Raw genomic sequence first — 12622 nt, 5'->3', positions numbered from 1 at the left:
CCCAATAATCCATTTTTGGGACAGATTCTAATCTCAGGCGCAGTGTGGGCATCCCGGCATACCTAAGAAAAATCTGTTCCTGTGCATCATGCGTGATATTGGAATCTGGCCCTTCCCTGAGATGGAACATTTGCATAAAGTTCTTATGACTTTTTATAATAGCCATATTTTCTAATATTTGCAACTGCACATTTTAGCCTGGATTGCCTTTCATTCCACAGATGGCGCTTATGAAAAGCCCTCACATTTGGCAACTACAAAAATAAATTTGTCTGAGGTTGCAAATGTACAAATTCACCACAGAGCCCTCTGAACACAGTCCCTTTTCTGAGAACTTGGGTCTTGCCTTCATCCCTCCTTCCCATGGTGAAGTCAACTGGCAATGTCAGAAAGCAAGTCAAACCTAAGAGCTGCCAATTACTGTGCTTTTACCCTGATTTATTTCTCAAGTTTAAGAGTGAATGAACTTTCTGAATGTATTCAGGAAACCCTCTAGGCATACACTGAACTTTATATACAGAATTAGCCCCAGGGAGATCAGTCACATCTCTAATTACTTGGATGGATCATCACCATTTTGTTCAGATTTTTCCCCCCCAGTCAAGTCTGTACATGAGCATGAGATATAATACAGTCTGCAGGCAGTGGACATTTTGACCCCAGGCCTTCAGCTGCTGTTCCATGGATGCTGATGAAGAAGGCCAGTTTTGCCTGTCCCTGCTTGCCCTGTATCCCCCAGCAGGGCACGGGGGGCCCTGGCAGGAGGGGCTGGTGGGCAAACACACACTGAGTATCTCAGGATGATGGGTGCTCCTTATCAGTGTATTTCCTTAAATGTCTTTAAAACAATTTTTAAGAGCACAGTTAATTTTTAGTTCAGAAAGACATATTCTGTTGTTTGCCAATTTATTCTCTCAAAACATGCCAGTTACCTCCATTTCAGTCTCAAACACCAATCACTTTGTTTTCCAAGGGCTGCTCAATCTAATCCCAGTACATGTTATTTTTTATTAAATCTAGACAGAAAGCATTCATTCCTTCTTACTTTTTTAAATTATCCATAATTCACAGTGTCTCTCTAATGCAGACCTCCAGTTTAACATCAGCTTGTTCATAGCTGCAGAGGCTCTAGAAATATGCTATGGCCTTTCTTCCTTTCCATGCATCCAGGATCAATGCAACTTTCTGCATTATTTTATGGTCATACAATTTGGAAATGGTAAGTGCTAGATAAATGTATATTATTATTTTGCCTCACTGTGAAGTTCACAGCACTTTCATTTTGATTTTTCACCTGCTATTGACTAAACTGTCATCCTATACTAGCCTTAAGATTTACACTTCTCTTTGCATAATAATTTTCAGAGCTTCAGATCCAGCTTCACAATATCTTTGATTTTTAGTAGGAATCCAGCTGCAGGTTTTAGGGTGCTTGCTGGTGTTTTTAATAATATAGTAATTACTTTTTTCATTTGCTGCATTTTCCTCCCAAATTTCTCTGAGAGGCAAAATACAAATCATTCCAACAAGGGCATTAATATTCTGGTGTGTTTTCCTGACTTATCTTTCAAGTCTGTTGTCTAACTATGGACTATTTATTTGAGAAAATATAGAGATGAAAGGCTGAGTCCCAAACCCGCACTGGTGTAAATCTGCACAACTCTCTTGGAAGCGGCGACATTCTGCTGATCTCAATTAAATCTGCAGCAGGGGATGATTTGGCCTAAACAAGTTAACCCTTCTGCTTGCCTTCAGTACACACCTACATAAAGAGAAAAGAAGCTAAACTCTTCTCTAGTTTTTCAGTAGATACCTCAGTGCTCCCAATAACCGCCAGCAAATTGCAACCATCTCTTACGTTTCTGCTACTACTTCAGTGACTCCTGACTTTAGGAACGCCTCGCTTGCCTTCATCCAGCCATGGAAAAGGCCCTCAACACTGACCTTTGGTACTGCAGTATTTCTGTCCTGCTAACTCAACATCCCTTTCCACCTTCACATCACCTCCAGCCTCACTTGAGGCTTACTCCCCTTTTTCCAACAGCTGTTCTCATCAAGGACAGTAAAAGCTTTCCAATCTCCAACAAAACTAATTTGTCTCAGTAAATCAGGACACAGTATTTGGTCTAATTTACATCCTGTGAAACCCTAGTGCCTTTAGTAAGTGGCACAGGATGTAAATCAAGCCACAATGTAGCTCACAAACAAGATTTTAACCACATGCCAATAAAGTCAGCTTTTCCCCATTAACTGCAACTCTTTCTCTCTGATATTATGTCTTTTCTTGAAGGATATTCTTCAGATGTTCAGTTCCTCTAGCTCCTTAGTATTTTTCCTCTGAAAATACAACTTTCTGTTCTTAACAATGATACTACAATTCACTTTCCCAACACCCTTCTCATCTTCTTTCCCCTTATCTCTACAATAATTTTCATGCTATTGAAAATTTTATTTGCCATCCTGCCTTCTTGTGCTATTACACATCAGAGCCTTCTCAACAGCTGCTTTGATACACTGTACATCTAAACCACTTCGCTTGTTAAGGAAACAATAATTAAGGGCAGTTGTTTTGTTTTCAAGTACACAAAAAAATCCCACATTATAAAAATTCAACTGAGGGATTCATCTGGCTATATCCATCCACCTCACCTTAGCTTCCTTGAAACAAAATCGTCCACATAAAGTGGATGTTCCAAAAAAATAGGCCTATCCTATAAACCAGACCCAAAATATAACCTTGTGATGGCAGTGCTTTAAGTACTGCACGAGTTAACCATAAGAGAGTGCTCAGTCAGAATGGTATTCCCTGTATCCATGAGGTTTTCCATGCATCCAGGCAGCAGTTCTCAGCTCACATACAGTGGGGAGAATTTAAATCAGGAGCCTTTGCAGCCATGTCTGTGCATGGTGGCAGCAGCCTAAAGCTGTACAGGAAGATGCATTTTGCAGCATTACTGTGAACAGTGTTTTAAATCAGGCTGTAAACACTCACTGAGAGGGACCATATTTTACTCCGGTCCTAAGTAACAGGTAAGGAACAAGAGAGTTTTGACTGTACCTAGACTGGGTGAGTAGTACACATAACACTGATAAATGTTGTTCCAACGTTCTGCTTTAAATAACTGTCTTCTGAAAGAGTAAAGTTCTTCTGTCTAGATGAAAACTCTAATTTTTCTGTCCGGGCAGAAAACCAAATCAAATAGCAGTGAAGATTATAAGGTAGAAAAGAGGGGAAAAGGAAAAAAACTAATAGTAGCATATCTACTTTGTCTAAAGTCTGGGGGAAAATTAAAAAATAAAAATCTTTCTAAACACATTCAGAGCATTGGAAGCCCAGAAAAACCAGATCCTGTTATAACCACAAGCCAACATCCACGTTTGTGTTCATCATTACCTGTATATTTGAACAAAAATCAGACTGTGTTCTGGAGTATCCAGCTTTCCTCCCATGACTCCCCCCCCCACAAAAAAAAAAAGAAACTCTTTCAGGACAAGTTCACTGTATTCCTGAAAACTACAAGTCCATTACCCTGTTTCTCTGAGAGAAACATTTTCTTCAATATTCTGTATTTCATTCATCTGTTTGTAATTAGGAGTGAGCTCACATTTACATTAAAGGAATTCAATGGCTGATGAACAACAAAAATGCATTTCTTGTCAAGTGACCTACTGCAGTTGTGCCAGCAGTGCTGGTAGTGATGTGTTTGCACAACCTCCTCTGCTATGACATGAGGTAGGATGCTGTCTGAAGTCATTCACATCGTGGCTGTTCTCTTAGGATCCCTCAGTAAATTCGTATGGCTGCAATATCTTTTGGGAACGTATAAAATAAAGCTTCCTAAAAGGATCCTGTCATTGTACATTTATCAGCTGAAGTCGTCAGAACTATGCAGGAATATGGCACAATCCTAATTCGTCCATAAGGATGTGGGCTGTGTGTGCCCCTTGCTGCTCATTTCATCTACCAGTGAAATGAGAGGAGTATTACTGAAGAGCACAGTTTAAATAAGGTCGGGAGGTCAGCTTTCTCCAGGATGCTTTAGTGAAATGGACTGTAAAAAACTCCTGCTGTGTGTGAGAGCAAGAAGAAAGGGTATTATAATAGACACATTCAATACAAGGTAGAACCAGAATTTTAAACACAGGCTGATGATTTGATTTTTCCATTGGAATTCAGCATAACTGCAACTTAACATGTGTAGCAGAACAATTGCTAGAGCTTTTTTCCTGTCCCGTAAAGAGTAAATAGGTTCTTAACAAGTCTCCCTCCAGAAGTCAAGAAGACGAAAGTGTTTCTATAAACACAGCAGTCTCAGAACTGCGAGCAGCTGAGCGGTTCACATGGTGAGGGTGCTACCAACTCGAGTCCCAGCACCTCCACTTCTCCATTTTACAGTTCTGTGATGCTCTGTTTGTGACATTTTATCCCAGAGTAGGTATCAGACCTGCTAGTGCAGTCCCACACTGTATTAGTAGTTATGTATAACAGAGGACCTTCCCTCTCTCCTGTGTCTCCATCAGCACACAACTGTGTAATTTTCTTTTTCCATGAAGATTTCAGTGTCTGTGCAAAAGCCACAACAGCAAAGAGTAAATACACGATACCCAGAGCAGCTGGGATGTGGGAGACAAGGACTAAGGACATTTTTCTGACTAATTCAGATGGTAGATTTCAATCTTCTGCTTTTTTGGAGGATTCTCTCACACCAGCTTGTTCCTCTCTTCTTAAGGAGCACAGAAAAAGGTCATTTACATTCACCTCTTATATTACCCTAAATTCCATGTCAGAAGCTTTGTCTCTTGCAAACTCCTGAAGAAGGAATACTTGATCATAAACAAATAGTTCCAACAGGTTGGATAATATTTTTTGTGCTAAAAATAGATTTGGAAGAAATTCCAAACTACTTGAGATTATTTCTGAGTTTAATAGACTGATGGTATGGAAAAAAATAGCACTAAATTATATACAGAAGGCATTACAAAGTGTTTTAAAGCAGAGGTAGAAAGGCAGCCCCTTGTCTGTCAACTAAGCTCTTGTTTTATTAGGGTCAAAATATTTTTGTATGCAGTGTAACAATTCTTCATAGTCCTTTCAAGATAGATCAGTGCCTAATAGTTGCAGTTTCATCAACAGCAATATGTGGCTGATAGCTGAATCATCTGTCCTTTAGAAATTTTAGAAATTGGAGTGGTTTTTTTCCTCATTGGGTGGGAGGGGCACAATAACAGACTTCCAGACAAACAGGAAACATTTGCTCAAAACTTAGATCTTTGTTCTCTCCCCGTTACAGAGAATGCTCTCTCCTGGCTTTCCCAAGATTTCTCTGGCTGGCTGTGCTGGCAGGAGCCCAGCTACTGTATCAGAACATTGAGAAGATAGAAATGAGGGCAGTTAGACAGGGAGGGGTGCTTCAAGAGCACTTCCATGACATCTCCATCTGTGTAGGACACCTGCAAGATGATTAGGATGAGCTGGAGTTTTGGGCTCCAGCTGGACTCTTTGAGGCTACTGGATGTCCAAACAGGAAGATCTGTACAAACAAAAAAATCCACTCAACACCTCAATAGCTGCATTTGCCTAGACCACCTGGTCATGGTAAACCATCTCTTTGTGAGCTCCAGTCTCAAAGTCGACGGATTAATACTCGGGAATGAAGCCACAGTTGTCTGAAGTAGTCCAATTATTATGAGAAGCAGCAGCCCATCTGCTCACTAACAGAGGCCATGGAAACACATCACTTTGCATACCTCACTGCCTCCCAGGGAAATCAATCTCTCTGTCCTGATAATCAGAGCCTTGCAATCTGCTGGAGTGTTTGTGAAAGAAAAGAGCACAAGCAATGGCAGCAAGATCATTGAAGTATTTCCACAAAACTGAAACGGGCTCCATGGAGAAGGATAATCTTTCCATTTCCAATACACACAGAAGTACCTCTGCCAGAGTAGCACAGCTCCTAAGAGAGGCAGAGGAGCCTGGGTGAGAGCATCCACTGTTTAGCCATACTGTGCAGGCTGCCAAGCACAGGTCGTCCCGCTTTCCAGAGTTCACCAGGTGCAAGACAGAAAGGAGTATAGTTGTTCTATACAGAAGGCCTTCTAAATCCAGGTCTCCAGGGGAACCTGAACAGTAACCAGGTTCACAGGTCACTGGTCTTCAGATAAAGGGAGTGCAATAATCTCACAGTTCAAAATAAAAAAAGAGAAATATGGCCATAAAAGAGTCAGGGCCGTTCAGAACATCATTGCTTTCCTCGTCAGCCAAATACTCCAGGTATGTAAATGGCTACAGCACACATATAAGTCTGATTTTAGCCTGTATACAGTGGTAGAGTTTGGGATTTTTCAGCCACTGCTGTATTGTATTGCTGTTCTACTGACGACATGGCTCTGCTGTCTTGGTCAGACCAAAGGTCCATGGAACACAGCACACGATCTCTGACAATGGTTTAGGAGAAGAATATAAAACCACTGCAAGCTTATTTCATCTTTAGCAAACCCTTCAAACTACCTGAGCCAGACATGGTATCTTTATTTTTTACAGCCTCTTACAGTATTTTCTTTCATGAACTTGCCTTTGTAATACTGTGTTTAATCCACCTATATTTTTGGTATCCACAATGTTTTTGAGCAGCAAGTCAAATTAATTATGGGCCTGGGGAAAAAAAAGACCATTGCTTTTTGGTTTTAAAATCCACTTCCAAATATTATCCCCTCTGGGAGAAACATTTACTAATCCTTCCCTACTCACCATCTATTTTCTTATTATTATTTTAAAGGCTCACTATTTCATACCACTTCAGTTATCTCTCTTCCAAGATGAAGACTGCTTGTCTACTTTGTCATTCCTTGTATGAAACAGCTTCAAAAATGCAATAAGCCTTGTGTGGTTCCTCATCTATCTTTTTGAGAGGGGAGAGGCGGCAAAACTGTATCTAACAGCCAAGATGAAGACACAGAGCACCAGACTGATACAGTCACAGAATTATCCAAAATAGCTCAGAATAACCACCAGTTCAGTGCCCTTCGTGTTACAGGTACAGATTAGGACTGGTTTCTCCAATGTACAGTGATTTGCGTTATCAACACTGGGTTTCATATATCATCAGATCCCTTAGTCACTCTTTATTTTGAGATCCCAGTACACCTTTTCACAGCCACTTCAATTTTTACTACCACAAATAATGTCCTATATTCAGCAAATGCTTCCTCTCTACTATTACACTTTCCTGAGATTATTTAAGAATAAGTGATGAGATTTTGCTGGCAAATGCTTGTGGTCTCCCTCCACAGTGAAAACTAACTATTTATTCCATTTTTGGTTTTATACCTTTTATCAGCTTACAAGTCATGTCTTCTTTTTATCCTTTGACTGTTTCTTTCTTCTAGAAGGTCTCAGTGAAAGACCTCATTTGAACCATTTGGAAATCCAAACACAGTTCTATGCCTTAAGGCATTTTCTGACCATTTGTGGATTTAGCCACCAGGTTTTCTCCTAGATAGCTGCACATTAGACTTATGAATAAGCTACAGGTTGAAAACACTGACTGTGGACATATTTTATATATCTATCACTGGCAGCAGTTATTTTTACTGAAAAATAATCTACATTGCAGCCTAATAATAACAGGAGTTTCAAACTTCTTTTTAAAGAGGAGCATGATGAGGCTTCCTTAGCATGACATACATTTACCTACAAAGTCAGTTAAGACCTGATGGGATACTGGAACAGAGAATAATTTATTTCCTTGAACTCTTACAGAGAAACCCTTCCCCAACTAAGATCAGTTTTCCTCCATTCTTTTTCCTCCCTCACAATAAATACCCTTTAAACCTTCCCACAACAGGAAAGACAATACAGAAATTAAACGGCAGCCATAGATTCTGGGAACTCTCCAAGCCAGAGTTCCTCTCACAAGAAGAGAAAATTAAACAATAATACAGGGAAATGTAAGACAAAAATATCCTCAAACTCTCTGGAATAACAAAGTATTTTCCACTTAAAAAGCAAGGAAGACAAACTGTGCACAGCCTTGAGAGAAAGCAAAAAACCTACAGGAGCAAAATATATAAGATATGGCAGTCTGCCAAGGAATCAGGACTGGACAGCAACACAAGATGGAAATACTATCTAAAACACTCCCATGGCCAATATGAACTGGTTTCTAGACACAGATAAGAGAGCTGGAGTATTAACTCTGGCAACACTTCCTTGCTTTGTCATGCCAACAGTATAATGGAAAATGAAACACTGATTGATGGAACTGCACATGACTTGCCATGAGATATGAACTGTATTACTTACAGAATCTTGAATGGATTCTCAGTAGCTCTGCTTTGCAACTAGCTAGTGTTTCATTTTTAACCACTTCAGAACTGCAGTGTGCAGATGCAAGTGGTTCTTATGGCCCTACTTTGCTGCATTTTTTGCTTCAGACACTGCTGTGCCATGGCATAACGTGCATCTAGGGCACTGCAACCAAACCAGCAAAATTCCCATGCTGCAAAGCCCACCTCCAGCTTCTATTGTGTCAATGCTGAAAACACTAAATACACATCCCACTCTCCACAGCGATCCTACAGGGCAGGCAGATCTTACTGAGCTGGGCTGTAAGTGGGTCCACAGCCAGGGCCCAGTAAAATATTGCAGATCCTCATTCTGTTATGGTGAGTGGTGTCCTCAAGTGTCCCTTGGAATTACAGGACAGTACTTGCTCTGGACAAAAACTGCAGTTGCTCTGACACTTGCTGCCAAGGCTGTGAAAGGCAGCGAGTAATTGCTGCTAAAATGCACAGATCCGAAGAAGTGTGCTTGGTAACTGTGCTGCTTAAAGCCATTGATTATGTACGGCTTCCCTGGTATTATCCAAGACTACCAAGTGAGTTGGCAGATCCCATCACATTTTTGATATTAAAATGATAGGAAACTACTTAAATATCGATGCATCCATTATGAAAACATCTTTTTGGCATTTGCTTCCAATTAACGCTTGTGCTTTAGCACAATCAGTTTTCCTCATTATATTCACACATTATGGCTGTGTGAACGGCCAAACATGATTATGGAAATGTTGGCTCACGTTCCATGAAATGGGTATTTGTAAGGAGGCCGTCAATTGGAAAGATTTGGAAATCTATCAGGAGTTCAAGTACATTTTAAAAGGACATCTGTGTACAAGAGGCAATCAAAGTCAATGGTGTTATGGAGCAGGTGGGCTGGGTAAGGCAGCAGAGGTGCAGTTGGGGAGCACTGTGCTGCAGTAACAGATCTGCTTCAGCTGTGCAGTGCCACTGCCAGCCTGGCTGGACACTTGGGAAGGAAGGGATAGCAAGTGACAACTACAAACTCAAAGCTAAAGCCATGAGGTTGCATCACAATCAGCTGGATGTCAAGACAGGACTAATTTGCTTCCAGAAGCCAAAGGGCTGAATGCAAGACCTGTTATTAAAGAGTGTTTGCAGCACAAAAGCAAAGGCTTTCCTGGCACAGACACAACCAAAATCCCAGCCGTGTCTATCATTCAAGTGGTTTGCTTTAGAAATGAATTCCATAAATTTTCAAACAGCTGCACATGACTTAGCTTTGCAAATCTGTTAAGGCAAATAAAGCATGAACACTACCTGTCTACTCATCTAGTTGGACTTCATTTTTTTAAGCTGTCTGCTGGATTTATTTGTATTACTGCATTTGACTTGTCATGTGAAGGAATTGTTCTTGTTAAAAGGGTGTTACAAACACTCCCCTGTGAAAGGAGGGAAGGCTTGGTTCAAGCTTTCTGACACGTTTTAGTCAGTGTTCATCTCTGATGACCAGCAGCATCCTTTAAACTGCAATCCCAGCTCATTTACACACACTGGAACCAGGCTTGTGTTGTGCTCAACCTGTGACAAGGCAGGGAATGTTGCCTGTAAGGTTGTGACCAACCACGAGTGGAAAAAAAAATAGGGAGAAAACAAATTTATTTTAAGCTTGTTGGGCTTTTTTTTCTTTTTGGTGACTTTTTAAAAATTATTTTTCACTGTTAGCTTGCAAAAATAATACCTGAAATCTGACTCTAAACGTCGAGATTTGTGACTATCTAGAAACAGACAATGAAATCCAATCACTAAAATTTTAAAGCTATTTTTGCCATGTTGAAAAGTGTAACTATTTCTAACACCCATTTAAAACAGATGAAGTATTGCAATTTGAAAATAAGCAATTACTGCAGTGAAAACCAAAGGTAAAATCCAAGAAATATTCATAGGAGATGTTACAGGGCCTCAGTGCAGACATTTTTGTACACAGTGGTTGATGCTTTTCATTATTTCTTATAAGACAAAAATTCGACATTCACAATTTAAATTACAAATTATAACATCTGTGAGAGCAGACGTTGTTCTGAAATGCCTAAAGAAAGCATAAGTTAAATTCAAAAGAACAGAAATAGGAAATAAGACTGATTTATATATCCAAATCAAGTGCTCCCCTCAGACTTGAAATATCTGAGGGGAACAGGGGTATGACTTCCAGGCATATTGAGCAGATATTATTTTAGAAACACTTATACAACTGTATGTGCCCTGGCTTGTTGCTCAATGTTTAACACACACACACAAAAAAAAGCAAACACAAAACCCCAGTGTGGCCTTTGACAGACTGGTATAAACAAGCAAAGAATGACTGTATAAACACAGAGGCCATGTTTGCAAAAACTCATTAATGCCAAATTAAAGTGAGAAACATGAGAAGGTCCGTACCTGTTCCAGCCAGTAACAAAAGTGAGGTTTTATCACCAAAAGGTATTTTGTGCATTTCAGACTGGTTTCTTTCCACTCACAAACTCCTACTGAACCAACCACTGGGCTGTTCCAGGGATATTTTTGGTTGACTGAATGTCAGAAATTATTTTTTTAGTGAGACAGTGACAGATTAGGAGAGGCAGATGTTCAACCTTGAGTATTCAAATAGGTGTCCCTGTAAGCTATTTCCTGACATATTTCTATGACCTACAATCCACTTGGGCAAGCACAAGGCCACACAGGTGGCAAACCTCACCAATGATCCCAGACTGAACTGTATTTTAATGAATTATGTTCTGCATGATTTTATCATTGCTCATCAAGACCAAAGTTACTAATTCCAAAAATAGAAAGTTGATGCTTTCTGTCTGATAGCTGCAAACCTCCTGTTCTGGACAATGACTTTGGGACTCTCGAATTAATCCCTCTTCCATGTTTGTTACTTCCAGGAGAGTGACCCTCAATACAAATATACTGAAATGCAAGCAATAGCCACCACTTAACACACCCAAGTACTGTTCTGCCTCATCAGATTGTTGTATCCAGAATCATATGGCTTATGCAACCAGGAGGGTTTCAGAAAGAAGCTGTTTAACACCACAATTCACTTAAGAGTAAACACAGGAGAGCCACTTGCTGATGTGCCCTTCTAGGTAAAAGGCAAATTACTGGGGACACAGTGAATATCAAGAATATATTAACACATCAGTGTTTGTGGAGAGGTCTGCCTGGGATCCTTCAGTCCCGATTCTGCCATAAGAATTAGCAATGCTTCCTGGAAACTGAATTTAGCAGATACATGTTTTTAGCCCATAAAACTACTGCTAGAAATAGCGGGAAAAAAGCTTGCTGTTGTGGTCAATCTAAGCTCCAACAAGGAGATAAGGGGCAGCCCATTAGCAACCACTGACAGGATGGATTGAGAAAGGCAGCCCACCCAAGCAGGAAGTTAAAAAATCCAACGAGGTGAAGAATATGCTGCACTGCTCAACAGAGGCATCAACCAGCTGCTCCCTGGGGGGGGCTTATGTGCATGTCAGCACAATACAGACCCTTCTCAGCAGCCAACACTTAAAGGCCAACAGCCCCTGTTGGCTACAAGGGTCCTGAACCCCAGCTGGAAATGAGGTCCATAAGAAATCATCCTCACAAGAGGTAAATACACTCTTGGGTCATGAACCTCAGTTACAAGTTACAGGCTCCAGTGCTGGGTAATTCACCTCCCAGGAACACAGCCAAGGTTTGTGTAAAGTTGCTGAAACGGGAAAGTGGAAGAATGCTGATGGGTGCAGAAAAGCTCACTGGGGAAGTTAAAAGAATTTATATAAAGGATAGGATGGAAGCTTGAGATAATCAGATAGGAAACAGCAAAGAAAAGCAACAGTTCTACATAAAAGAAACAGTTGTACAGAGAAAAAAAAAATAAAAGCAACTTATCCATGTTTTCCTGCAGCCATCTAAGCAATAAGATAGGGAACCTGATTGCCTGCCTGACTTGTTGCCCTGCACACTTTTAACTGAGAATATCAAATGTGGGCATAATAAGCACTAGGCATCCTAGTGGAAAGAAAACAATCAGAGACCCTGGAACCAGAAAATCAAAGCATGTATAAAAGATAGAGTAAGCTGTACCAAACAGTAAATAGAATCATATGTTAAAGAGTAGTTTAAAACTAATTGGCCAAGCCCTCTGGACAGTTTACTTAGATGTGATCCCACGGAACTGATATCCTGGGCGATGAAATGAAGCATTGAAATGTGATATTATCACTATTATATTTCAACTGTGGAACAATGTGGTGATGGGAAAACTTCACTTATGCTCAGTGGAAAGTATAAACAT

At 40.3% G+C, this 12622-nt stretch overlaps 1 long non-coding RNA gene across 3 annotated transcripts in view; it reads right to left on the bottom strand.

The window, feature by feature from the left end:
* Positions 1 to 12622, bottom strand: part of LOC116790564 — a 103658-nt gene that overhangs the window by 79249 nt on the left and 11787 nt on the right. The window lies entirely within an intron of this gene.

Source organism: Chiroxiphia lanceolata, chromosome 8, assembly GCF_009829145.1.
Source record: "Chiroxiphia lanceolata isolate bChiLan1 chromosome 8, bChiLan1.pri, whole genome shotgun sequence".
NCBI classification, from domain to species: Eukaryota; Metazoa; Chordata; class Aves; order Passeriformes; family Pipridae; genus Chiroxiphia; species Chiroxiphia lanceolata.
Note: the sequence above shows the minus strand (reverse complement) of the source record. Positions and strands in the feature narration are given on the sequence as shown.